This window comes from Lepidochelys kempii, chromosome 9, assembly GCF_965140265.1.
Source record: "Lepidochelys kempii isolate rLepKem1 chromosome 9, rLepKem1.hap2, whole genome shotgun sequence".
Taxonomy (NCBI): domain Eukaryota; kingdom Metazoa; phylum Chordata; order Testudines; family Cheloniidae; genus Lepidochelys; species Lepidochelys kempii.
This window is the reverse complement of record NC_133264.1, coordinates 11,602,798-11,630,671: the sequence shown is the minus strand read 5'-3', so window position 1 is coordinate 11,630,671 and position 27,874 is coordinate 11,602,798. Positions and strand designations below refer to the sequence as shown.

At 41.1% G+C, this 27,874-nt stretch overlaps 1 protein-coding gene and 1 long non-coding RNA gene across 2 annotated transcripts in view; one reads left to right on the top strand and one right to left on the bottom strand.

Moving 5' to 3' along the window:
- The window catches only part of GNB4 (G protein subunit beta 4), a 54,591-nt gene extending 26,937 nt beyond the window's left edge, over positions 1-27,654 (bottom strand). Inside the window, exon 1 of the mRNA XM_073359318.1 lies at positions 27,436-27,654. The gene's annotated coding sequence lies outside the window, so the exon portion shown is untranslated. The remainder of the gene's footprint in view (positions 1-27,435) is intronic.
- On the top strand, positions 10,028-15,018 carry LOC140917152 (uncharacterized). Its single transcript, XR_012160724.1, has 3 exons — positions 10,028-10,116; positions 13,810-13,910; positions 14,644-15,018. It is a non-coding gene; the product is annotated as an uncharacterized lncRNA (long non-coding RNA).
- Positions 27,655-27,874: the final 220 nt, after the last annotated feature.

The window sequence follows — 27,874 nt, the reverse complement described above, 5'->3', positions numbered from 1 at the left end:
GGCATTTCATATGATCTTGAAGGGCTTGTTTTCACTGCAACAGTTGAGTTACTACATTCGAGCTAGCTAGCTGGAATGAGAGCAACCACAACTCAAAAACACTGGGGTTACAGAGTGATTTCGTTAGCAGCACAAAGGGATTAGATTATTTGATGAGTCGTATCTTGACTTGAGCTACTGCATCCCCACTGCATTACCTGAGCTTCAAGCCACCTATTCTCCCCCCCCAAACACACACACACACACCCCTCACCTCACCACACAGAGCAACTAGCAGAAGGTTAAAGCACTACTTAACTTGAGCTAGAAATTGTGTGTGTGTGGAAGGGAATTAGGGATAACAATAGAGTTATAACCTAAGGCTGTGTCTACACTGCACACCTTACAACGGCATGGCTATGCTGCTGCAGCAGCACTGTTGTGAGGTGTGTTGTGTAGCCACTCTTGATCCCCAGGATAGAGCTCTCCTGGTGAGAGAAGAAAACCACCTTCAATGAGGGGCAGTAGCTTTGTTGACAGGAGCACGGCTCCTGCCAACAAAGCGCTGTTCACACCGGTGCTTTTCGTCATTCAGGGGGGTGCTTTTTCACACCCGAGACACAAAAAATGTTTTAAAGATTAAATTGCCTGTGTAGACAAAGCCGAAGAGTGAGCACAGTGCTGTACAAGCTAAGAATGGGGGATCATGGCTCTAAGTAGTTTACAAACAAATTAATGCATCACCTTATGGTGTTCTTAGGAAAGGACATTAAAGTGCCTTTTAATAAGTTTAAAACAGCTACTATAGTTATGAGATTCCCCTCTCACTTCTCCAGCCCAGATATAAACGTGAACTAGAAGCTCTATCAATACCTATTTTATCTTTCAAACACTTTGATTTTCTCACACTTCTAATAGGTATCAAAATCAACTTGATACTTCAGTTACAATCTTTATTTCAAGAATAAGTAACTATACCTGTATTCTCTCCTAAGAATCAAAGTAATCAAAATTAATGTTTACGAGGAAGATTGTAAATAATCTAAATCAGTGGTTCCCAAACTGGGGTTTGCAAAGTGTTACAGGGGGGTCTCGGAAAAAAATTCCGTAATGGCAGACAGAGCTGTCCCTAGGAACCCTGGGCAGCACGGGGCCAGCAGCCCGGAGCCCCTGGACTTTCAAGAGCTAAGCAGATCAAAGCAAGCATATCTATCACACTGGGGAGATTTCAACTTCAAGACTCCTTATAAGAAATGGAAAGGAAGGTGGATTTTTTTGTTGTTTTTAAAATTAAATAGGCAGCTAGTATTATTTTTAAAATTATTATGAAGAACAAGTTTAAGCTTTTGCTGGACTGCTCAAGACCTGAATGCTTGTGTAGGAGGAACTCTTTGAGTTGGCTTCTTAAATACCTTCATGCGGTTTCACATCTGATACTCCTTGATGAAACATAAAAGACAAGGTTCCTAACTGGCTTATTCAAGGTGATACAAGCTAGGAAAGTGAAATCTTGGAAGAGTGTTGCTGTTTTCATAATGTAATAAAAATACTGTAATGATAAATAATTAATAATAAATAGTGTGTAATAAGCATGTCAAAACAAATTTTATATTTCCAAGATCACTGCTTTTATAATTTATACTCAGGTAAAGGAGAAAAATCCCTGGAAAAATTCATTTTTAGGAGGGAGCTTGCGAGACTTGACATTTTCGTGAAAGGAGTTCACAGGTTGTTAAAGTTTAGGAACCACTGATCTATATAAATATTTTCAACTGGACATCATACCAATGTCTCTACCACTCATTACATTCACAGGTCTGACTTTCCTACTTATAATTATGACACAGAATTTATACATTTAAAGACATTACAAGCACTATGAAACTTTTCTAGGCGATTATTAATTTACCATCAGTTTCCTACTTTATTCCCCCAATGTACTGAATGCAATAATGGAAGGCATTATTAGTGAGAGATGAAAAACAGTGAACACGAGTATGATGTGCATATTTTCTGAAAAATCAATAAAATTAAATATTAAAAATTGCAATCACTAGTATGTGTGCTTATATGGCTGCCCTGGTTCCTGTGATTATTTCCTCCTAGAAACAGTCAATTTAAAGCCCAAGCAACTTAAAAAAAAAGTTAACTGCAAGTATTATGAGGTACTATACTTGTGTCAGAGTCTCACTGTCAACTGATGGTTTTACTAACAAATTTTCCTATTTTAAAAATGTTTTCCCTCCCCGTCCCAGAATCCTGAACACACAGAAAAGGGAAAATAGCTTCATAGATACAAAATACTGTCAAATGCACAAACTAAAAAAGATATTTGACTAATGTTTCAGTTATAGTAATCTTATGTGCTTACTTTTAAGAGGAGGTTAAAACATTTCAGAGAAGCTCTATTTAAGTTGATGGTGTCCCTGTAACTGGATGCAAGTTCTTCTGGGCAGGGAATCAGTTTTTGTTCTATGATGTATCATGCACATCAATAGTTCACCGTAAATAGTATCAATATAATAAATTATACTCTATGACGGGCTGAACGATTTATTGAACTTTAGGCACATTTTTGTCAGACAAATCGCTAGCAGCAGGTACCTTTTCTGTGTAGGTAAAAGTCAGGATGCTATTCTGAGAAAGACTGCTATAATAATGTCTGAACTCCACAAGTATACTATTGTTACACAGAAGTATGAGGAGGTTGAGAGCATGCTCTATACTTCATATCTGAAGTCAGGTTGACCATTAAGCTAGATATCAGTAATTAAAGGTCTGGTCTACACTACAGACCTATACTGGTCTAACTATATCGCTCAGGGATGTGAAAAATCCCCACGCCAAGCCATGCAGTTATACCTACCTAACCACATGTTTAGACAGTGCTATGTTGGCAAGAGTTTCTCCTGCTGACATAGCTACCACCTCCCAGGGAGGTAGATTAACTACACCAACAGGAGAGCTCTCTCCCATCAGCTTAGAGCATCTTCATTAAAGCTCTATAGTGGGATGCCTATAAGAGAAAGTTATACTGGTTTAACTTAAATCTGTTTTAAAACTTGGTTAAACCAATGTAAACTTTTACTATTGAGGGAATTCTGTGCCACTGCACAATGCAGAATTTGCACAGAAATTAAATGTTCTGTGCAGAATTTCCTTTGCCCCCACCACAGAAGCGGGCTGCAGAGCTGTTGCCCACCACTAGGGGGCACTGGACCTGGCAGAAGACACTGCCCAGGGAAGGGAGCTGGAGGGTTCCGGGCAGCTGCAGTTCCCAGCACACCCTGAAGAAAGGAGACGGCATGCAGGAAACTCAACAAGCCCAGGAACCAGCATCAGGCTGTTTCTCTCTTTGGATCCTTGAGGGTTGTTTTTTTTTGGGAGGCGGGTGGGGGGGAGGGGGTTTGAGTATCTGGGATGGGGGCACCCTGCAACTAGGCTCTAGGGGGTAGGGAATGTGAGTATCTGGCCCCCCAGCTGGGTTCGGGGAGGCGGGGGAGGTGAGAGAGAAGGGGCAGAGAAATAGGAACTGGATTGCAGCAGTTTTAAAATAATCTCAAGAAGTTTTCCCTTAGTAAAAATACTAGAGAAATATAAATAAGACTAATGATTTAAACATTACTCATTCCCTCCCCTCCAGAAAAAAGTGAAACATTTTGATATTCTCTGTTTTGTTAGTCTTGCACTAAGTATGCAGAGGCTAATGAGGTACAAAAGAAGCAGCATTCTGATAGAGGTACTTGAACCTATGCCAAAAAAAAAACAAAAACAAAAAAAAACAAAAACAAAACCCACACACTACTCATGCAGTAAAATCTGATTCTAAATCAGGGCCAGCTCCTGGAATTCAAAAACAGTGTTTGTCCAGAAGTACTCCACATGTTCAAAGAGACAAAGCTTAGAATGACTGATTTTGGGGGGTTTTTGTTTTGTTTCGTTTAGTTTTTTTAAATACAAAGATGCCTCCATATCCTCAGAAAAGAAAGAACTGAGGTTTTCTATATCCCTACCAGGACCAACCCCACACAATCTAGGAAAATAGGTATCAATGTCACTTTTATACCTCTTAGCAAGTTAATAGACAGTAGGGCTGTCAATCACAGTTAACTCAAGTGATTAACTCAAAACAAATTAACTCGATTTTAAAAGTTAATCGCAATTAACCACAGTTTTGATCACACTGTACAACAGTAATAGTATACCAATTGAAATGTATTATAAATATTTTTGGATTTTTTTTACATTTTCAAATATATGATTTTAATTACAACAGAATATAAAGTGTACAATAATCACTTTCTATTATTTTTATTACAAATATTTGCATGGTAAAAAAGAAAAAAATAGTATTTTTCAATTAATCTCATACAAGTACTATAGTGCAATCTCTGTATCATGAAAATGCAACTTACAAATGTAGATTTTTGTTATATAACAGCAGTCAAAAACAAAACAATGCAAAACTGTAGAGCTTACAAGTCCACTCAGTCCTACTTCTTGTTCAGCCAATAGCTAAGACAAGTCTGTTTACATTTACAGGAGATGCTGCTGCCCGCTTCTTATTTACAAGATCACCTGAAAGTGAGAACAGGAGTTCGCATGGCATTTTTGTAGCCAGAGTTGCAAGATATTTACATGCCAGATATGCTCAACATTCGTATGCCCCTTCATGCTTCGGCCACCATTCCAGAGGACGTTTCCATGCTGATGACACTCGTTGAAAAAATAATGCATTAATAAAATTTATGACTGAACTCCTTGGGAGAGAATTGTATGTCTCTTGCTCTGTATATGGCCACATTCTGCCATATACTTTGTGATACGGCAGTCTCAAATGACGATCCAGCAAATGTTGTTCGTTTTAAGAACCAATGTGAGATTTCTAAAGATAGCTAGAGCACTCGACCTAAGGTTTAAGAATCTGAAGTGCCTTCCAAGGTGTGAAACATGTTGTCAGAAGTCTTAAAAGAGCAATACTCCGATTTGGAAACTACATAACCAGAACCGTCAAAAAAGAAAATCAACCTTCTGTTGGTGGCATCTGAACCAGATGATGAAAATGAAAGTGTGTCAGTCCACACTGCTTTGGATCCTGACAGGTTCTGCTCGATAATCAGCACAGAAGCATGTCCTCTGGAATGATGGCTGAAGCATAAAGGAGCACATAAATGTTTAGCATATCTAGCATGTAAATATCTTGCGACATCAACTACAACAGTGCCATGCAAATGCCTGTTCTCATTTTCAGGTGACACTGTAAATAAGAAGCGGTATCTCCTGTAAATGTAAACAAACTTGTTAGTCTTTGTGATTGGAGAAGTAGGACTGAGTGAACTTGTAGGCTTTAAAGATTTACATTGCTTTGTTTTTGAGCACAGTTAGGTAAAAAAATTCTACATTTGTTAGTTGCATTTCACAATAAAGAGATTGCACTACAGTACTTGTATGAGGTGAATTAAAAATACTATTTCTTTTATCTTTTTTACACTGCAAATATTTGTAATAAAAACAGAAAGTGAGCACTGTACACTTTGAATTCTGTGCTGTAATTCAAATCAATATATTTGAAAATGTAGAGAACATCCAAAAATATTTAAATAAATGGTATTCTATTATTCTTGTACAGTGCAATTAAAACTGCAATTAATTATTTTTAAGCTCTCACTTTTTTTAAATTGTTTAACAGCCCTAATAGATACTATGATTAATACTTTTCAAAATTAACAGGATTGATGATTCACTTATACAAATTCAGGCTCCAATCCTGCAGACACATGTGCATGTGTAATTTTACTCACTTAAGTTGTTCCAGTTAAGCTACTGAGGCTTCTCACATAAGTAATATTGTGTTTAAACATATGGAGAACTGAGCCACGCCTTGTTTGTGCAAACACGTTCATTGTACATTAAAATATCATTCTGAAACACTCCCACATTATACATTTCATTACAGTTTAATTTTGATAAGACTAATGTTATAGTGAAGTGGTAGTTTACATGCTCATCTTTAATAAACTTTTATTTAAATTGGACAAGGCAAATATGTTTCTGTTCTCTGAGAAGGGATTAGAAGGAAAGGAAAGTTACTACTGCAAAGCAGCAACTCAGAATGAATAGTGGTGTTGTTTACATATTCAGGATGTGCTGCAGCACAATGGTGAAATACTTCCTAGCTTAGTGAAACTATGCATGACCTAAGCACCGTTAGCACAGTCAGTTTTGACTCCTTAAAATCACAAATACTGAAAGATCATTTACTTGCAACTCAGGAATCCATATTTATATTTGGTTTATATTTTGATCCTCTTTCAGTCTCATTGGATTTAACATTCTAAAAAAATAGATCAAAAAGGGTATCAAGTTCAACAAATCCTTAAAAAAATTAAGTCTTATTGAGCTTTCCTGATTTTACTTGGGAAGCAAGTTATGTATGACAACTGAATTACCAAAGCCTACAGAAACCAAAATCTCTGGCTTGGTTAGGACTTGTTTAAAGTAAATATCCCGATGATCTAGAGTAGCTATACAAATTCGTACTACAAAGTAATCATTATTTTGAGTTTTTTAAAACAGTTTTCTCCAGTCCTGCAACAGCTCTCTGCTAAAATAAAGTTACGCCAACTCTGAGTTACACTGCATTGATATACTTCCACTGCCAAGAGATTTTTGGAAAAGAAGACTGCCACTCCCAAGGTACTGAAAAGGGTTAGTGTCGGGGTACTTTTTGCATTTCTAATTTTACTTGTATTGCAAGTTTGAGTCTCTTTTCTCTCTCTCTCTTTTTTTTTTTTTAATAAAAGATCTGCAAATAAAGCTTACACTGCACAACCAAGTAGTTTTGAGAGGTGTAGTTCTACATTATTGGACATTCCTGCCATATTTATCCACAAATAAAGAAAACCCAGAGCCTATTCAAGCACTGTACATACTCTGAAAAGAATTAACAGATATAAAAACAAAGTTTAGAAGGTTTCAGAGTAACAGCCGTGTTAGTCTGTATTCGCAAAAAGAAAAGGAGGACTTGTGGCACCTTAGAGACTAACCAATTTATTAGAGCATAAGCTTTCGTGAGCTACAGCTCACTTCCTCAGATGCATATCGTGGAAACTGCAGCAGGCTTTATATATACACAGAGAATATGAAACAATACCTATTCCCACCCCACTGTCCTGCTGGTAATAGCTTATCTAAAGTGATTTCCAGCACAAATCCAGGTTTTCTCACCCTCCACCCCCCACACAAATTCACTCTCCTGCTGGTGATAGCCCATCCAAAGTGACAACTCTTTACACAATGTGCATGACAATCAAGCTGGGCTATTTCCTGCATAAATCCAGGTTCTCACATCCCCCCCACCCCCATACACACACAAACTCACTCTCCTGCTGGTAATAGCTCATCCAAACTGACCACTCTTCAAGTTAAAATCCAAGTTAAACCAGAACATCTTGGGGGGGGGGGGGGGGAGGAAAAAACAAGAGGAAACAGGCTACCTTGCATAATGACTTAGCCACTCCAAGTCTCTATTTAAGCCTAAATTAATAGTATCCAATTTGCAAATGAATTCCAATTCAGCAGTTTCTCGCTGGAGTCTGGATTTGAAGTTTTTTTGTTTTAAGATAGCGACCTTCATGTCTGTGATCGCGTGACCAGAGAGATTGAAGTGTTCTCCGACTGGTTTATGAATGTTATAATTCTTGACATCTGATTTGTGTCCATTTATTCTTTTACGTAGAGACTGTCCAGTTTGACCAATGTACATGGCAGAGGGGCATTGCTGGCACATGATGGCATATATCACAAGTTTAGAAGGAAAACTTCAAATCCTAAATTGTGTGATTTGTTAACACTGTAGATCTAAACTATCAAATAGTATTTACTTTACATAACTTCTTCCATCCCCCACCCCACCCACCCCCGCCAACATTTGCAGAATAGATGGTTCCTTAGTTTTATCCAGTATTTAGTGAAACCTTTAGTTTCCCCAAGAACAAAACAGGAAATGGGCCTGGGTGTGACCTTGCTCTCTCAGGTCACAGCTATTGTTGCACTTCTGTACATTTTGGAAGTGTTTTAAAATAATGTGCCTCCATTATAGCTCTGGTACAAAAACAGGAAACAATTAACCAACGCCTCTTAAGAGGAAGGATATTAGCAGAACATATTTAAAATTAATATCTATTTCTTATGCAGATGTATGTAGAAAATATTTTAAGGAAGAGCAGGAAGAAGGTATTCTGCACAAAATGTTTACTACATTTAATATGTACTCAGAGGAGGAACACACAAGACAAGACTAACTTTACTTATTTTTCAGGTCCCACAACATCCAGCCCTTCATTGCGTTGCTTCCCGCTAACACAACTCCAGCATGTACCATATTGGTACATTTTTACCACCACACTACCCCACTAGAGTTTGGAACAGATTCGCAGAGACTCCGGTAAGTCACTAAATAATGATTTTTTCCCCAAAAAAACCTGCTTCATTCTATTTAAGGGTACAAAATCTTGAATTATATTTTAAAAAATTCTAATCATGCTGAAAAGGCTTTGGTTATGTAATTTGTTTCCAACGTACTAAGATAGTAATTTGAACCAGATCCCCACCAAGAGATTAAAAGTACCTGCTTCTCCTTAGGACTTAGGTATTAAATGTGTGTCTGAATCTTCAATATGCTTTTAATCAGCACACCAGACAGATACTCTGGTGACTAAGGAACTGTTGCTAACAGAGGCCTTTCAGCTAGACAGTTAGAACTCAACACAGATATAAGCAGAATATGATTTTGCAGGATTCCTGATTTTTTTTATATATATATATATATATATATATGCGCAACTATTTATGCAACTTGCAAAATACAAGATAGTCTATGCACAGATAACCTTCTGGTTTGATCCAGTTTTAGAGGAATACTGCAATAGTTTCCTGGTCTGGACTTTGGTCTGGGAAAGGATCTTCCATGGAAGACAGATTAAACATGGCATAAAAAGTGACTAACAGCAGTCTGAAACATTAGGCAGACAGAATTATACTATTTTTATATATACAAATTATAGAAAAGTGATAAAACAAAATCAGAGCTAATCTTTGTCACATGCATAGTGAAAATATATTTAATAGAAGAAAAATTAGTATCAACAAATATTTTATGCACAAGAGGAGGAATATTGAGGTTACTTTTAAAATGAAATTTGTTATCTAAACCAAGTACATACATAAGAGAAGTCCTAGAAATGAATGTCTAAAGAAGGCTCTATTTCTAATCTATTTGCCTATTTATATTTGATTCGGGAAAGAATACTAGAAAATGGTAAACAATTTCAATATTAGAGTCTTACATAAAGTCCTGTGTAAAAGGTATTAACTTTTTGTACTCTGAGAGGTGCCTTTAAAAACTGACATTTTAGCATCATGTGTCTATCACCTTCATTTCGAGATCAAAACAGTTCAGTTTTTAAGTAAAAAGTTTTTTTCCCCCTCCTGCCATCCCTGAAAACTCAACTTGTGATCTAAAATTCAAGCAGTCTTCTTTCTTGTTTGCTCATCACCATATGCAATAATGTTTCTCCAGTGGAATTTAACAGTAGTGTTGGTTACAGCAAGACAACCCAGCTCACTCACAGAGCAAGTGATTCTGCAGTTTAGTAGAAAGGTAGCAAAGAATGTTAAACAGATACCACTCTGAAAACAGAGCAGATGTTGATAAAGGTGGTGCTATTCAGTCACTTTTCTGAGCAAAACCACAATTACAAGCCACATAATATTTAACTACTTGCATACTAGAACATTCAGATAGATATGGAAGTGACTCCAATAGAGCGCTGCATCTGAAGTGACACTTAAATTATTATGACAAAAGCCATTTTGGTTTGAACTGATTTTCAACAGTAACAAATTAGGTTTGGGGTGGTTGTTTTTTAACACACAAAAATGTAACCAATCCTGTGATATTTACTAAACTGGTTTACTGACCTTTTGTTTTATAGTACTGAGAAAATAATTTTGAATGGAGAACTATTCTCAAGCAAGTCTGGGGCTGGCATGCACACACGGCTAGCCAAGCAGCTATTTAACCATGTATGCATGAGTATGCACTATAGTATGAGTGCAAAGTAAATGTGCAAACAGGTATGCTATTTAAAACTGGAAGTCAGTTTCTACATTTTTAGTGTATTGTACACAATCTTAGAACAAACAGAAGTGTTTCATGTCAATGAAGTGACTGTTCACTTGAATGTATGCAATTTCTGATATGACAATTTAATTTTGAAGAATAGTGACATTCTTGTTTAGTCAAAGGGCAACTATAACATAGCCCAGCAGTACCAGCTACATGCATTTCACTGAAAGCAATGTACTACTATATAACAGTCATTTATAAAAAAAGAATTGGATGTGTAATACAAGTAGTCTTCTACATCATCATCCCCCATCCCCCCGCACCCCCACTTCTATGGTACTGCTATTAAAGTGAGGCATTATGCCGTTTGCATAATTATGCAGCTGGGAATTTTAGTATACAGCTGTACCATCTCATACTGAAACAAGGGGATATAAACATTTGTCTTTTTACATTATTGATTACCCAAATATATTGCCCTAAGTACCAACACTGATTTTGTTATGGGTTACAACATAAAACCAACACCTTTTTGGTCAATTATTTTCAAGTTTAAATCCATCAAAAGATTTTCCTAAATCAGACATTAGGGTTTTTGTTTTGACAAGTAATTTTTTCCTACTTATTTTTAATCCCGCTTTTGTTTATGCAAATATATTAATAAGAATACATAGATGCTGTAACTATTTCAGGTATCATTTATTATTAAGCCTTCTGATTGCTTCTCATCTGTCTTCTAGAATGATAAATGTTTACTCAAGCAGCATCACATCCTTTTCAAAAGGTCACTTAACATTAGAAAAATTAACAAACTTAAGGATAAAGAATCTTCAGTGGTTTGCACAAAGTACTTCAGTATCATCTCTACAAAAATAAAGCAGCAAAATCCCTTAAAGCAAGATGGAAAGGAGTACTTGTGGCACCTTAGAGACTAACAAAAATTTGAGCATAAGCTTTCGCGAAAGCTTACGTTCAAATAAATTTTTGTTAGTCTCTAAGGTGCCACGAGTACTCCTTTTCTTTTTGCGAATACAGACTAACACGGATGATGCTTTAATGACAGGTTTCAGAGTAAGATGTTACATTATGTTCCAGAACTAGCATAGCACTGGCAGAGTGTTCTGGAAAATAAAGGTTGTGTTTATATAAGAAGAATCTGTACAATACTGTCAATTGTTAGCCTGAAGTGCAGGCAACCTTCTTGCTGAAGAACAAGGAATCTGTTTCCTAATAGAAATTCCCTGGATAAAGCTGGCATTATGCTAAAAGGAAGTTTTAACTGAAGCTTCCTTACGGTACTAATTTATTTTACATGTACTGATGAAACTCTAGAAAGAAAAATTGTGATTTTAAATGTATTCCTGTTTCATTCACTTCTGAAACAGTTATTCAAATTCTATTTTAGCATTACTTGCCCGGTTATGGGAAAAGAGAATCCATTTACAATTTCAAGGGGGGAGGACGGGGAGGAAGTGAAGAGGTTCCCAAAAAATATTCTATGCATCTTTCATTCCTTCAATATCTCAACTAAAATTAAATAATGCATTCACTTTCATTTAAGGCCTTGATTATATGAGAAAGTTACACCACTTTAATCTTTACCTAATGTATGCCAACTCCTGTATGGATGACGCTTTTATTTAGGTTTTAAAATGGCTTTTCCTTTCTCTCTTTTTTTTTTTAAAAAAAAAAGCTCAAAACCTATTCCTGATCAACTTTGGCTTTTTTTCCTCGTATGACTTAATTTGATTGGAAACAGGTTTAAGCAAAAAATGAGAAAAAGCCATTTTTAAACCCAAGTAAGAGTGCCATCCATACAAGTAGGCACTGATTTAGTTAAACCAATTTAAATTCATGTTAGGTTATACAGGTGAAACTTTCCTATGTAGACAAGGTCTAAGAGTTAAATCCTGTGACCAGACAGTAAGGGTGTTCCAGCCTACTTCAAATGCCACAATGAAATGCAAAAGGAGAGGATCTAGATTCTTGTTCCAAACATCTTAAGTTATACCAAACAGAATCATTTATACATAAAAAGGTTGGAAAAACTATTATAAAAACAGAACATGACTCAGTTCTTCAGTTGCAGCATGAGACAAGTAACTTAACCATAAGTTTGAAACTTGCATTTTGAAAGAGTCATGTATGCCGGATCTCTTCTCTTTACTAAACTGTGAATCATACCCTATCATATGAGAGGGAAAGATGAAGCAGTTACCACATCTGTGGCCATCCTCTGTAGTTTCTATCCCAAGTGAAGGATCCACTGTGGCACAATAGACTATTTTAAAAAAAAAAAAAATCACTTGTGCACTGGTTTTGGTTCTGACAAGTGTAGATAAATGAAAAAAAAAGGAAGGGAGATAGAAGTTAAACTACTGCATGTACCTGGGGTGCTTTTAAAAGGTGTCACATCCTAATATCTTTAAAATAAATGACTAGTCCAGTGGCACCTTAAAGACTAACAGATTTGGACATAAACCCAAAGTGGGTTTTTTACCCACGAAAGCTTATGCCCAAATAAATCTGTTAGTCTTTAAGGTGCCACTGGACTCCTCATTGTTTTTGTGGACACAGACTAACATGGTTACCCCTCTGATACTTAATATCTTTAAGAGGCAGGCACAGCTCATCCTGGGCTCATCTTAGCCCCTTCAAAGGAGACAGGATGAGCTATCCAGTTGTTTGGGAGTCTGGAGGGTTCCGACAGCCAGACATTCAGGATGGTTAAGGAGCGCTAGACTCTGACAAGCAAAAGTACCAGTTTGAGAGGGATAACCTGATGCCGTTTTAAAAGCTAATTTCAGAGTTGAAGACCTAATCAGTGGCTCAAAGCTATTTAGTCTCTCCTTATGGAAGCAGGCATTTCCTTGCAGCTATGTAGCCCACTAAAACCACCTCTCCCCTACAGCTATACATCTGAACTTCCCAACCCCATTATTCCTCAAATCAAGTACTAATCACAAAACAAGGAAAACAAAATATGAACATAGCATACTTCTTACAAAGAATAGTTTCCCCCCTTAACCACATTTCATACATCTACAATAGAACAATTCACTGTGTACTTGAACACAGTGATCAATTTTAGCTAAATTCAAACTCTGAAAGAAAAAATATATTTACACACTACAAATACATTAATACCAATATGACAGGTTTCAGAGTAGCAGCCGTGTTAGTCTGTATTCTCAAAAAGAAAAGGAGTACTTGTGGCACCTTAGAGACTAACAAATTTATCTGAGCATAAGCTTTCGTGAACTACAGCTCACTTCATCGGATGCATACAATACCAATATGTAACACAGACAGTTATACATCAACATCAAGAGCTACAAAATATGTCCAAGTCCCTTATGGCCCATAACTTTATGATGTAAATAAGTATTTCTGTGCTATTTCAGCTTTTACCAGCTGGCTTTTTTTCTATTAGTGAGCATAAGAGGTATTTCTTCATGCATCAAGCTTCAAAATACATCATGGGTACTGTTTCTGGGGAATAATGTTTTGTGCAAAATTCATTTCTAAATTAAAATCAAAATAGATTGAGATAAACTATAAAGATTGAATCATGAATGGAAGCTAATGCAGTACTGCCAACCTCAAGTGTTAAAAATCATGAAATTGGCTTAAAATGAATAAAATGTATTATTTGTCTTCTGGTTTGAGCTTTCAGGGTACTTTTGCTTTGCATTTTTCAGCTCTTCTCTGCAACTATTAGGGTGAGACTCACGTAATCTCACAATTCCAGCAGATGGGGCTTTAATGCACACCAAAATATTGAAGAACTCATGACAAAATGGTGAGAGTTGGCAACACTGAAAATTCCTTGATTAATTTAGCTATTTGCTTGGAACTCTGGACTTTCCACTTCAATCTTTTTAAAAAAGTTTTATTACCTTAGCTTACAAACTGGCATGAAGTTTTTCCCTACAGTTTTGGGAACGGAAATTTGTTCAAACTCTTAAATGAACAGTATTATCGAAGAAGTCGCAATTTAGGGGGGGTTAACTTTTATAGATATTTTATGTACAGTTTTGGTCTGCTGCTGCCAACCAACTATATCCATATAGCTGACTATACACAGTCAGGAATCATAGAATTGTAGAACTGGAAGGGACCTCGAGATGTCATCTAGTCCAGTCCCCTGCACTCATGGCAGGACTAAGTATTATCTAGACCATCCCTTTGAAGACTTCCCTTCCTTGTCTTCAACCACCTTAACTTTTACTGAAGTCTGGGGAATAGCACATTTAGAGACTGTAACAGTGTCCTCATCTACATAGGTCTCATTTTGACCTTTGCTGCTCGCCACAAAGCTGGAGAAGACACAATGCAATATTCCTTCACCCCACTTTGAACTTACCCGCTGTAGCATAGGAAGAAGTTTCTCCTCCTACAGTCCTGCCCATGTCTTGCTAGTAATATCTCTGTGACCTATATTTTTGGGGGTTCAGAGCAGTAGGGTTTTTTTCTGGGGTCATTTTATTCAGCACTCTGTAGACTGAGATTTGTTTTCTGTTTTAAAAACCAAGGAGTTCAGAAGAGGCAGACAATTTCTTGCTACAGATTTCTACGTCAGCTGGGATGGAGGTATGAAAGAGATACTCAGCATCAACAGCTTTACACATCAACGCCCAAACTCTGATACTCAAAAGTAGGGCTGACAAATAAGTTCTGCTGTATCTTCTGCCAGGGTTATGAGGAAAAATGAAATTTATCTGGAATCCATCCTATAGGCTCCTCATACACTGGAAATTAAAAATTTACCTATACAAAACTAGATGCAAAAACTGAGACAATGAAGGTTGAACTTAAAGCCTCTGAAGGAAAAAAACCTGCAAAATCTTTATCTGAACTAAATAGTTCAAAAACATGATTTGAGGTCTTGGTACAAGAATTTTCTAGTGTGTAGGAAACAAAACAAAATAAAAAACTTTCAAAAATAAATAAGTAAGAACTAAACACACAGTTATTTGGCCTCTAAGGTAGTGTAGAGGGAAATTTTATAAACTATGTAAGACCATTGTGACACAGAAATATGAGCCTACCCTTAAAATTAGTCAATTTTTCTGTGTTCCTGTTAAACAATTTTATTTGTTACCTCTAGAAGTTTTGCTTGTGAGGAAAGTTCTCACACCTTGAGCAAAGGTCCTGCCCAGCCCCTGAGCTCCTGGCTGGGGAGGTTAACTACTGGTACCTCCTCTGCTGTCCCCGCTCCCCAGCAGCCACGCCACCAGCGCTCTGGGCGGCAGGGCTGCGCACTCATGCATGGTGGCATGGCAGCGTGTCTGGCTCTGGTCATGCGGCGTGGCTCCCAGACATGGTAAGGGGGCCGGGTGGTAGGATAAGGGGTTCCTGGGGGCAGTCAGGGAACAGGGAGTGGTTGGATGGGGCAGAGATTCGGGGGGAGGACATGGAGCAGGGGGAGGGTTTGATGGGGGTGGGGTCCCGGGGGGCTGTTAAGGGCAGGAGTCCCAGGAGGGGGCGGTTAGGGGACAAGGAGCGGGTGGGGGATAGGATGGGTGGGAGGTTCTGAGGGGGCAGTCAGGGAGCGGAAAGTAGGAGGGGTCAGATAGGGGGCGAGGCTGTTTGGGGACATGTGCACAGCCTTCCCTACCCAGCCCTCCATACAGTTTCATACCCCGATGTGGTCCTCGGGCCAAAAAGTTTGCCCACCCCTGGTGTAGACAAAGGCTTACTCTACAAGATTATTATTACTGTTTCTCCTCTCTCACATATGTTTTGTATATACCTTTACCCCGATATAACGTGACCTGATGTAACACGAATTCAAATATAACGGGGTAAAGCAGCACTCTGGGGGATTGGGCTGCGTGCTCTTGTGGATCAGCGTATCTGGCTCCAACACGTTGCTCTGAGCAGCATGTTAAGGGTGCTGAACTGGCACCGAGGGGTTGGATAAGGGGCAGAGGGTCTCGGGGGGTGGTCAGTGGACCAGGGGGTGGGTTGGATGGTTCGGAGGTTTGGGGGCGGAGCGGTCAGGGGACGGGGGTGTGGATAGGGGTCGGGGCAGTCAGGGGACAGGGAGCGGGGGGGAGGTGGATGGTTCGGAGGTTCTGAGGGGTCAGTCAGGGGGCGGGAAGTGACTATTAATAACGGAAATGTTTGAGGCCAAAGCAAGTTCGATATAACCGGGTTATAGGTGAAACCGCGAAAGATTTTTTTGGCTTCCGAGCACCCACGTTATATAGAGGTAGAGGTGTACTTTTTTACTGGTCAAGATTTTTAGGCTAGGGAATTCTAAAGAGGTTTCACTGAAATTTTTAGATTTAAATAGGTTATTCACACTTTTTGTTCTAGTTATGTCAACATACAGGGATCCAAAAATCCATTCACCCACACTCAAGCAGGAAACTCTCTAGTGAGCATAGGAACCAATGACATCAATTTCTGCAGATGTTCAACTGCATATACCTACGAGCAACAGCAAACTTATTCACATTGGAGAACGAGCATGAACTTATTCACAGAGGAGAATGACCCAAAAAATAGAGACTGGGAATGGGTGGAATAGCAGACATATCTTTCTTCCCTATGTCTTTGCAGCAGCCAGGAGGTTCTGAGGGAAGGAGTAGAGTAACAGAGCTCTTGCTCCTCCCAGCAATACTCAGGAAGCTGTGTAGCAGGAGGAAAGGAGATGAAGTTTCTTTTACTTTCCACCAGCTAGAGGAAACTGGAGCTTCAGATCTGTCAGAAACTTACTACACAGATACTGTTATGGAAGACAAAGACCCCAAGCAGGTTCTAGGAATCCCCAGTGCCTGCCAAGCCTTCTCTCTCCTGGAATGCCCCTTAGAATTTGATAGTACCACCCACCCCATCTTGAACTCTACCTTTGGACAGTAGGTATCTGATAAAAAGATAAATTATATAAATTTAGTATATTCTAACCTTGTATCTAAACACTTTCAACTGCAGAAAAGTAGCTATTAGCCTAACTTTTTCTAAGACGAGTGCACTACTGTTTCACTAAGATTGTGGGCAACATTCAGTTTCCCCTCAACTCAACTATTATGTACAGCTAACTCACTTGATAGGTCAAAAATTAGCGTGATTGCTTGCATAAAGTTGACAGGAAGGATGGCCTTGTGGTTAAGATACACCAATCTGAGACTCAGGTGATCTGGGTTCTATTTTAGATGTGCCAAAGATTTCTGGTACGATCTTGGGTAAATCATTTAATCTCTGTGCCTCAATTCCCTATCACAAAGGGTTGCTTTAGAAGGATACATTTGTTAATGTTGAAGATATTCTCAGGTCCTATGATGATGAGCTTCACAGAAAAGCTTATTAATCATAAATATTTTGAAAAAAGGCTGCAGAAAAAAACAAAGTCCTTTCACAACATTCCTCACATAATCTAAACAAAGTATGAATGGACATAGTAAAATGTTACATGCAATTTTTAAAGTTTGAATGGGTAACAGTCATCTGGGAATAAAAAAAAAGAATAAACCATTTAGTAGACCAACAACTTTTAAAAAGGAAGTCTTATGGTTTCTTGTTTCAGAAAAAAGAGAGTCACATTGCAAGTCTGATTACTATTTTACATTCTAAAGGAGACCTTTTGGGTCTGAGGCTGCAAACCTTTAATCACACAAGGAAAGAACTCATAAGGGGTCACCAGACTAGACACTTAAAAACTGCAAACTAAGGATTCTGTCTTTGACATGACAGAGCTAACCATCAGTGTTTAAATAATTTAATAAAGTATTGTTCTGTAAAGATAAGTAAAACTCCAATCAATTTCAAAGAAGATGACATTTCAACTTAGCTTCTTCAAGGTGAAGTAATGTTCCTAACTTATAAAGCAAGAAAAATCATGAAGTTGTAGTAAACTGGTTTTTTAACTTCTGCATTTAGGACATGTCACACTTTTAGGGAAAACATGTACTGTATCCATATAATCTTTGCTCACACCAGTTTTGATTTACATAAGCTTCTCTTACATTTTGTGGGCCTTGATTATAGGAAGTCTCGAGCACCCAAAACTCCAACTGAAATCAATGGGGGCTGTTGGTGCTCAGCACCTCAGAAAAATCAGGCTCAGCACATAACATTTCTTTTAATAAATAATCATTGTTCATACAGGAACTGTATTAGAATAAAACATCCTTGCATCCTGCCTCCAGCAGTGGTTGTTCGTAATGCTTCAGAAGGGGTAGGACTCTCATAAACCACTTACTGTACAATATTATAAAGTCAACCATAACACCCATCTAGTTCATTCTCTCACACACACACCACAGTAAATGAATTCTGGGCTCTCCTAAATTCATTACATCTGGTATTTTACTCACATCACCATTAATGAATTTGAGACCACTCCCCCGCCTTCAGATAAAATAAATCTACCCATTAAATGAATATTGGGACCTGCTGCCTCTTTGAAAGGCTCTGGGAGGTGCAGGATGCCCTCAGCCTCCAGCAACACTTCTCCCACATACACCATTGCTCTCCCTCTCCTTCAAAAAAGGCATTAAGGACTCCACTTCCCTGGTCTTCCCTCATCTCCTCTCCAAAGGAGATGCTGCATCAGCACCACTCCTTCTCTCTTGCTCTGCAAAAGGACAGTAGCTCTTGACGCTCCACTCTCTCCCACCTCTCCTGAAAAAAGTAGTGAGCAGCTCAGAGACTGCTCAGCTTCCTACCCTCATATTAAAGGAGCAGCAATACTTGGACTGCTCCACCGCTTGTTCCCCACCCCTAACACACAGAGCAAAGGAGTCAAGAGCCCCTATTCCAGTATAGCATGAGACAAAATATGTACTCCCTCTGGGCAAATGAGTTTTTCCATGCCATGACTCTGACCCTTCTTGAATCCTGACAGTTACCTAGACATTCATATCACTGTGTCAGTGGTATCTGTTTTTAAATTAGGGCTCAGCTACTGCTGTTGTTCAATTGTTTCAAAATTCTTGGATTAACGCCACCAGTCTTAGTGACTTACTGCTGTCGAAGATTTCCACAAATTTTTTAACCTCTGACAGCAATCCACTGTCACTATCCTAATGATATATATTTTCCCACAAATTTCTGTGATGAGAAAAAATCATTTAGACTCTGCAAATTTCCTCAATCTCTTTGCTATATTATGATGTAAAGAGTAACCAGAGTCACTGACTTCCTGATGTACTTAAAAGTTACAAATAATCCTTAAATTCTATTTGCAATAAAAATGCCCTTTTATAAATAAAGCAACCATCACCACAGAAGAAGCAGCTCCACGGATACACCATCTTCAATGAGTATGGAGGCAGCGCAGCCGCAGAGCTTCCTGCAGCTAGGGGAGGTTCCCAGAGCAGTGCCGCGTTTATAATGGTGCCAGTGGCGCCATGCCTATGCTCAGAAGAGGCCCTGGCCTGCTTGTACCCCAAAGGCATGCTTGCCCACTGGCTCCTCTCCACCCCTCACCCCGCCCACCGCTCGCTCCTCTTGGCCTGCTCACCAGCCACCCAAGGGCTCCTCTCTACTCCCTGGCCTCTCCCACCACTTGCTCCTCTCAGCCCACCAACTAAGGGCTCATCTCCACCCCAGGCCAGACCCCAGTGCAGTTCCAGAAAGGATCCCAGCACTCTATGTTGCCCACCACCTGTGGGGCCCCGCCTGCCTCCCTGGAGCCAAGCCGTCTGAGACTGGTGTAGAAGCTGACCCAGTCTTGGCCAGGAGGGAGGGGGTACAGTGTGGGGGGGCATGGCTGGGCCCCTCCAGACAAGTAGGACCTGAGGGAACCCGGCTCAGGCAGGCCCTGCTCCTCCTCTGCCTGGCTGATTGTGCTGCTCTCGAGGAGCTGAACCGGAGTGATTTCCTGCCCCAGGACCAGCCCAGGCAGTACTGCCAGCTCAGCCTAGCAGACGCAGTCACCTCCCAGCAGGGCCGATGAGTGCGGCTGGGGCAGGGCATGGGGGACTAGGTCTCTGAGGGATGTTTGCGTTTTGGGGGGTCTGTGTGGGGCACTGTGTAGTTGTGGTGGTGAGGCTGTGGGGAAGGACACTGTGGGAGATCTGTGTGTGTTGGGGTGCGAGTGGGGGTTCTATGTGGAGTGCTGAGCAGTTGCAGTGGAGTGGTGCTGGGCATATGTGGTGGTGGGGTTTTGGGGGGTTCTGGGCAGAGGGGTCTGTATGAGGTCTCTGAGCAGGGGGAGCTGGGCAAAGGGAGTCAGGGAGTGTTGGGCGGCACAGCATGGGCTCGCCCCCCAAGGGGTAAGAGCACACTGGCAGCACAGGGCCGGGCGAGCCGGTGTGCATCTGGCAGCTGACAGTTTGTAAACAGTGCCCTTGCACAAGGCTGCATAGATTCCCATTGCCCCTGGCCAGCCCCTCGCTCCAGGTACCGACCTCCGCACGCCATGTTCCACTGCCCCTATGGGAGCCCGCATATATGTTTGGCACCAGGCCCACAAAAGGTTAATCCTGCTCCGTCTCAGAGGGGCGTCTGACCCGGTCCCAGCCCATGCAAGGGAAGAGAAAGTCCCATCCCTCCCTAGCTCTACTAGGACTAGCAGCTGTAGCCCTGCAAAAAGTGATGACCCCCCCCATACCCTGCTACCCTCACTTCTGCACTACTGCTGGCGGTGGCACTGGCTTTAGAGCTGGGCATTGCCCAGCTCTGAAGGCAACATCCCTGCCAGCAGCAGTGCAGAAGTGAGGGTGGCAATCCCATGACGGACCTAAAATAGCTTTGTGATCCCCCACAACTCCCTTTTGGGGCAGGACCCCCACATTTAAACATCTGAAACTGTGAAAATAACTTTTTAAAATACTGACTGTGAAATTAACCAAAATGGTCCATGAATTTGTTAGGGCCTTACTCATATCATATGTCTGTCTACACTGCAATTAAAAACCTGCAGCCAGCTCATACCAGCTGACTTGGACTTGGGCTAAGGGGCTGTTTAATTTCAGTGTAGATGTTTAGGCTCAGCCTGGAGCCCAGGATCTAGGGCCCTGCAAGGTGGGAGAGTCTTAGACCTCAGGCTGTGGTCTCAATGTCTGCAACACAGTTAAACAGCCCCTTAGCCCAAGCCCAGTGAGCCTGAGTCATGGCTCTTAATGTCTGGAAGTTAGAACAGGATTTTAATTGCTTTGGGTCAGAATGCTATAAGGTACTGGTAAACAGAAAGCAGTTGTAAACATTTAAAAAGATATATGCAATTCTGAACTATTTAAGGTTCTCCAATGCACTCTCTTCAGTAGTAGCTTAAGACTTGGGGAAACATATCTAGCTGCACAGATATGAATCTTTCATAACATGATTGAGAGTTTTTAGTGCAGGAGGTTTTTAAACAGCATAGCTGCCAATTTTTGGTTTTCTAATATGGAGTATCTTGTATATAGATTGCACTTTTTAGTCCCAAAAACTTCTATATACACAAGTTACATCACTTAAAATTCATGTCTTGGTTGGTATTTTTAAGGGGCAAACTGTTGAAGTAAATGTTACTCTTTGTCTGCAAATTAGGTTTCCTATAATTTTATACCCTACTATGTACAGCTGGGCAAGAGGAAAAAGATATGCATGCTACCAGCTACTCGATAAAAACTATTTGTTCTATCCTCTGAGGATCCTGAATCTTCCTCCTCTTTGTGGGATGAGAAAGAAGAAAGTGTCCCGTGGCTCCTGCATTTTACCATAATGGGCCTACTTGCCCACTGAAAATATAGAAGCAGAATGTGACCATCAGGAGTTGCTCCTGTTTCCTCAACCTCATTTAAGAAGCACGTGAAAACTAACCTCAATTTTTATTTGTAAAGGATCGTATTAAATAGAAATTTAAACTTAAAATTATAGTTTTTGATACTATAGAATGGCAGTACTGAGCTTTGTGCATAATTAGCCGGAAGTAGTTGCCTTGTGCTAAAATTTATGATTAACACTTGTCTGAGATCCAACATCTGAAGGAGGGGGAAAAGCAATGGCTTCTTCAAACTGGTGAACAAAGTTTGTCTAAATTCATGCGCTAGATGGGGGAAAGAATCTCAATCTTTTAATTGGGGCATTTAATTGAGCCGTAAATAATATTTGCCCTGCCATGAGTGCAGAGGACTGGACAAGATAACTTCTTGAGGTCCCTTCCATCTTACGATTCTTCCCTCTCCTTTCTAACTCTTTGCATACATTTCACCCAGTGACATACTGTAGGTATTTTAGTAATTGAATTAGGGCTTGTCTATAATGGCACTTTACAGCACTGCAACTTTCTGACTCAGGGGTGTGAAAAAAACAAGTTTCAGCGCTGTAATATGCTAGTGTAGACAGTGCACTCGTGCTGGTAGCCGCGCCCCTCATGGAGGTGGTTTTTTAGAGCACTGGGAGAGCTCTCTCTCTCAGCGCTATGCCGCGACTACACAAGCCACATTAAAGCACTTTAACGTTGCCAGTGAAGACGTGCCTTAAGATATGTTAACATTTCTCAAACTTTTGAAAGTCAAGTCCCTCTTCAGAGAAATGAAACCAATCCCTTCCCCTGTCCCAAAAATCCTATCGTCTGTGATTAAGGGTCTGCCCCTATTAATTTTTAGTTCTGCTCTTCCACCTCCATCCCCAGTCCTTCCAGTCTCAAACTTTGGGTTTGGCTACACTTGCAAGTTAGCGCGCATTAAAGCAGCCCTGGGTGCCCTAGCTCACTACCCGTCCACACTGGCAAGGCACGTAAAGCACTCTGACTCCACGGCTAGAACGCTCCTGGTACTCCACCTCAGCGAGAAGATTAACGCTTGCTGTGTCTTGGCTGAAACACCCGGGCGTCAATGTGAATGAGGTGTTGCATTACTGCGCTCTGATCAGCCTCCAGAAACAACCCATAATCCCCTTAAGTCAAGTGGCCACTCTCTTCATTGTTTTTGAATTGCTACAGGAATGCGGATATGCCCTTTGCTACTTATCGGCTCCGAGACAAAGCAACCATTAGTGTGGAATGCTGTGAGAGACAGAGGGGGGGGTCTGTTGCTGTCTGAATATACAAGATAGCATGCTGACATGCTCTCAGCCCCCCAAAAACCCACTCCCTCCCCCCCTACATACACACAACACACTCCCTGTCACACTCCACCCCACCCATTTGAAAAGCATGCTGCAGTCACTTGCATACTGGCATAGCTTCCCATAATGCACCGCTCCCAATGTCGCTGCAAGTGCCGCAAATGTGGCCACACCAGTGTGCCTGAAGCTGTCAGTGTGGACAGACTTCAGCGCTTTCCCTACTGCGCTCCCTGAAGGCTGGTTTAACTCAAAGTGCTCTACATCTGCAAGTGTAGCCATGCTCTTTGGCAAATATTAGTGTAGATCTTCATAATGTGATACTTCCTCTCTTTGCTTACTATCTCTGATTAGCTTTAAAACAACACTGACATTTAAAGTATCACTGACATCTGACTTAGCACTCAATGAAATGAACAGGGCAGTTCAAATTTCAGAGCATTTGTTTCAGGCTCTCTGCAAACTCAGACACTGCAGCATGCTCTACATTCAGGCCACCTTTTGAAAGTTCTGCATAACAGGAGAGATTTTTTTTTAAAATGAAAACAGACTTTATAGAAGAGCACTGCTGTATGCAATCTGGAAAGTTTTATTATACTCTACCATACTCAGTATCAGATACCGCAAAATTTCATTTTGCCTTAAACAATTAGTTCTCTGACATCTTTCACACAAATCCTATTACAAAACACTAGGTTGCAAAACACAGAAGTTTCACACCCACGAAGACACACACAGACAGATAAGTATACCAAACTATATATTTAAGAAAGATTAAATAAGGGATTCAAACCTAATCCGTCATATGAAGGGGGGGGGGGGAGGTGTTCATTTTTTGGTGGGCTCTAGAGAGAATTTTTAAATTGTTCAAGATTACTGTAGTGTTATCCATGCTTTATAAAAATTAATTAAAGTCATTCAGGGTCTGCATTAACCTATCCATTGATATTAACAAGATTAACTGTTCTGAAGAAAAAAAATGCTCTGCAAAAGCATTGAACCTCTCTAGGTAAATGTTTATGCTGCACAATAATGAAAGCATCAAATGTCACTTCACCACAGACACTAGATTTCTTACCAATTTGACAAGGCTTTTTGAACTGACTTCTAAAATTAGAAGCAGCAAATCAACTGACCCTGCCTTAGGACTTATTCAAGGGCCTGATTTACAGTTTTGGCAGAGAAGACCGTAACAACTGAGTAAGATTTACAATATGCTGTACAAGTTTTATATTTATTTCCAAAAAGAAAAGGAGTACTTGTGGCACCTTAGAGACTAACCAATTTCCAATATCACCTTTAACATTTTTACAGTCATACAGCTTTGTAGCATTCCTTAAAGATGTAACACTCCTCCTTACAAAAAGAAAAGGAGTACTTGTGGCACCTTAGAAACTAACAAATTTATTTGAGCATAAGCTGAGCTGTAGCTCACGAAAGCTTATGCTCAAATAAATTTGTTAGTCTTTAAGGTGCCACAAGTACTCCTTTTCTTTTTGCGAATACAGACTAACACGGCTGCTACTCTGAATCCTTCTTACAAGAGTGCCACCCAATGTACGTACACAGTTTTACGGACCAAAAATATTTTTTAAGTTTTTCCAGGGAGACTTCTAAGAATCACAACAATCATCCCAGTTTTTCAGAATTCAGGAGAATAGATAATCAGACAAATTAAACAGCAGATAAAGCTATCTAGGGAACAAGTAGTAAATTTAGATAATGAAAAGGCTAAAATTAAGTATACAGAATTAAATTTATATAAACACTGTGGCCAACAATGTAGTATTTAATGACCTGATCATTACTCAATAAAACATCCCAAGTCCTGAAAACCGGGCTAAACAGGAAATCTGGTAGCGTGCTTTGGACCTCTGACATAAGGATAGGATTTTCAATATACAGCTAATTTTGAATCTCAAATCAAGGCTTTCATAATTTGCATGTGTAATCATACAAAGTATGTACTTCAGATATGTATTTATGAGAACTGGGGCAATACTCTTTCACTGGTTTAAAAACAAGATATTATACACCTCAGGGCTTTTTTCAATTTGAATTTAATTTGGTCATACTACTAGTCTCATATTACAGAAATACTAAAACGTTTCTACATAGATTTTCTCCATTTGTTTTTAGTCTGTTCACATACTTTTCCCCTAAATAAAGAAAAGGTAACCCTGTAGAAATATAAACTGATTGACAAATAGCACTGTAGGGTTAGGTTGTGCATAAACCTCCCACATGAACTTGTTGCAACAAACACTAAAAATGTACATCCCGTTAAAAGGACTTAACCAACTGAAAGTGCATGCTTTATCAAGATTTTTTGTTACTGCAGACCAGAACTGCATATGCAATTCATAGTAAGCCAACTGGGTACACCAACATTAACTAATAGCTCTCTCCACTAACATATTACTATACATCTTTTTTGCATCACTCTCAACATATCTAATGGAATTCTGTGAGCAGACTTTCCTTTTTCTACTCTCCCACTGTGAACCTAAGTAACTCTGCAGGAGCTCGCCCTAGCACAGCAGGGCAGGCAAGAAACCTCTTTTGGATTAACACAAGTAGCACTAAAGCTGCATAACTTTCAATTTGCTGATGCTCAACCACATGAAAGGTTTTTGGCAATTTTTTTCCAATTTAAACCAAACCAAAATTTCCTATAACTTTTTTACAAGATTCAAAATCTTGGGTGTTAATATTTACTTTTATCCCTAGGATAACACCAAGTTTCTGTGGAAGAAAGGAATTTGGTTCTCAAAGTTAGCAACATAGCTCGACAGAGTTGATAATTAAATGGCTTATGTGTATTGTACTTAACAGAAAGGAGCTGCAAGCACTTTTCCTGGAGACATGGAGTGATACTTTCAGTTTAGCCCTATGTTATAATCCCCCCATAGAAAAGAAAGTATGGGGTTCCATTGATAGAGTATACTTTTGCTAAATGCCAAAAAAAACAAATATAAGTCACTGTCTTACATTTCAGGAAGAAGGGAGATTTTCCTGTCTATTCCATATATCTAAAAATAGAAAATGGGTAATAGGAAATTGATCTGTTACTGACAATGAAGGGGTAGGCTTAACTGCTAGTGTTGGTGTGACAGCCATTTTCAGGACCATAACTCAAAGGGCGAAATACCCTATCTGCATCAACAGTAACATCATTTTCAATACTGAACTGAATACTGAATACATCATTTTCAATACTGAATATTGATAACCATTACCAGCAACATGGCAACGACTTCCTAGTACAGAGTGGGTTCCCTAGCCAGAGGGTATCTTGTTCCTCTGTGTTTCTCTGATTAACGTTAGCATTTGTTGAATATAACACACTATAACACTTCAGTCTGCAGTTCTGAAACATTTCCCACCTAGGAATGTCAACAACAAACCAGTTATTGTTAGGAACACGAACCACTCTGCTTATGCTTCAGGGAGAGATGCTGTTACTGGAGCTTCAGGCTGCCTGTTCTAGAGAGAAGGAGCGACCTTGTTCAGTTCAGCCCCACTTCCTACCCCACAGAAATGCAGGGCTAAGGTCTGGAACACTTAGGGCCTCTCACGTTGATAAGGTCTGAAACAAGTCAATTGCTTTAGTGGCATTTGGCTTGAAAGACCCAGGGACCACACGATCCTTCTTTAAAAAAAAAAAAAAAAAAAAAACACTCTCACGGGGGCTGGGCTTCCCCCAGCGCCACAGATCCCCTTCGCCCCTCCAGGAAAATGAGTAATTCAATACAACCGCAGCCTCCGTGAACACCTCAGGCCGTCAGCGCTTCAGCCCCCAGCTCCCCGGGGCGGGGGAGCCTGCTGCCCCTCTGGCTCACAAGACAGGAGGGCGCCGCGCCCGCCTCTCTGGAGGCGAGGAGACTCCCCGCTCACCCCTGGGGGGAGGCTGCTCTCCAGTCACCCCCCCCCCCCCGCCCGCCCACCAGCCTCCTCCCCAGATTATTCAGCCCCAAAGGACCGCATCACTCCCCGCAACAAGGGGGATCCTCCCCACCTACCTCCAAACGCCCCCCCTCCCCCGCCTAGGGGCCACACCCAAGAACACCCCCCCCACACACACTCTCCTTAGGGGCCGCCACCTCAGCCCCCCGCAACCTCCAGCGCGGGGCGCCGCTGCCCCTCCGCAGGCCTCTGCGCGCGCGCACCGCACCAGGCCCGGCCACCCCTGGGGGACGGAGGTGGGGGGGGGCGCGGCCGCCACCGCCGCCCCGCCCCAGTTGGCGGCCCCCTTGGGTCCCTGCGTGGGGAGAGTCGCTGCCCAGGCCCGCCGGCGAGCAGGGGAGGCCGCGGGGCGCGCTTACCTGAGGGAGCTCCCTGCCAGCCAACCGCGCTCCGGGCCGCTCCTAACGCCGGGCGGGACCGCGCATGGCCCGGCGGGCGGGGGGGGAGGAGGAGGACAGAAGGAAGAAGAGAGACGGGGGAGCCGCGCCTTCCGAGCTGGCCGCTGACAAACCAGCCGTGCCTGCTACGCCTGCCTCCGCTAATTCCGGCGGGGCTGCAGCAGCCCCGCCCCGCCGCCACAGAATGGTACGGCCCGCGGTGGAATAGTACAGTCCAAGGGGCGGGGCAGCTCCGGGGCACGGATAGCGGGCTTGCTCCTGGTAGCGGGGAGCCGCCGCCGCGTGGCCCGCCCGTGCACGCGCGAAGCTGCGCCATGTGGCAGCGGGCCCCGTCCCCGCGCTACATCTTTAATCCGGAGCGCCGCTCCCCTTCCCCCACCCCGTTTACAGCGGGGTGTGG